Source organism: Suricata suricatta, chromosome 6 (assembly GCF_006229205.1).
Source record: "Suricata suricatta isolate VVHF042 chromosome 6, meerkat_22Aug2017_6uvM2_HiC, whole genome shotgun sequence".
Taxonomy (NCBI): Eukaryota; Metazoa; Chordata; class Mammalia; order Carnivora; family Herpestidae; genus Suricata; species Suricata suricatta.
Window position 1 is genome coordinate 33,713,792 of NC_043705.1, and position 1,411 is coordinate 33,715,202.

Genomic DNA, 1,411 nt, shown 5'->3' on the forward strand with positions numbered 1-1,411 from the left:
TAATTGTCTACTATCATCTCATCCCTCCTGAGGTCATGGAATTAGGAATTATCTTCTTTACATTTTATTTTTATTTTTTCGAAATTTTAAGGCCAGTTTATTAAGTTCAGTGATGAAAGCTATCAGAAAAATATTCTCCTGAAAATTATTTTTTTTCTTAGAAAAAAGAAAGAAAAATCAACACCTCAGCACAGCCACAGATGCTGTGGCAGTCACGCCGCTCTGCAGATGGGGACAGTCCACTAGTCAGTCAGATCATCTCTGGGTCAGCAGGATTATAGTCCAGATCATCCTCATCATCCTCTAGCTCCAAGTCATCCATTTCCTGGAACAGAGATTCATCTACCTCCACATTGTTTCCAGCGTCCTCCAAAAACCAGATATCAGATATGTCAAGATTATGATCTGTTTCAAATAGCTGTTTCCCACTTAATTTATTTTTTCCTGCTTGCTCTTCTTCTTTCATTTCTTTTTAATTTCCAAGAGTTCTGCAACAAACTTGGCCGTCCAGCTTAAGAAATTCTTAATTGTAACAGGAGTGTCATGAAATAATTGCTTTTCGGCTTTCTCTGCTTCTTTTTCCTTTTGCTTTTTTTCTTCTTCTCTTCTAGTTTTAATTTGATCTACTATTTCATTTAATTTTTCTTGCACAGCTGTCACTAAAGTAAAGATCATCACCATACCAAGGTTTTCTCCTGCCTGTAATGCTAATAGTTTTAAAATATCTGAAACATCATTATCTTCTAGGTTTTCCTGGGAGAATATTTCATAAAGAGGGGCTTCATCTGGATATTTTTCACTGTATGTACACTTGACGTTAGTCTGGACAGTTTCATCCTTTTCTCCAGCCTCAGATGTCACAGTAATGGTGAAACTGAGTGGATTTTCTGATAATACCGTGAAGGAGTCGGGATAGATGGACTCCAGAGCTTCCAGTTCCTTGTGCTGCTCCTCAACGTAATCTGTCATCGTGGCCCTCGCTGCTGCCCATGGATCGGCCAGCCACCCCGGTGCTGGGCTGCAGCAAGGACCACGGCCACTCTGGGAGAGCAGGCTCCGGCCGCACGGGCGCAGGTGCAGAGTCCCGGGCCTCCCAGAGTCCCAGAGCCAGGCCCAGCCTGCTGCGCAACAGCCTGGAACAGGCCTCCACCTGCTCTCTAGTTCCTCTTCTTTACACTTTAAAAAACAATTGCAAATTTTGTGGTTCATCTTTTCAAAGAAAAAATTATCATATTTGGGATCTCTGGCTGCTTTCATCTAGAGGGATTCTAATACACACTGAAGGTAGAAGAAATTGAGTGTCTCAAGAGGAAGGAAAACTTCCTATCTCCAGAATTTTGGAAGAAGGGAAGCTTCATTGAAGGAACTTGAATTCACCCTTATAGTCCATGAAGCTTGATTCTTTTATCTG

General features: G+C 41.5%; 1 pseudogene; it reads right to left on the reverse strand.

Annotated features, from left to right (window-relative positions):
- Positions 1-235: 235 nt before the first annotated feature.
- On the reverse strand, positions 236-988 carry LOC115294155 (annotated as a pseudogene).
- Positions 989-1,411: the final 423 nt, after the last annotated feature.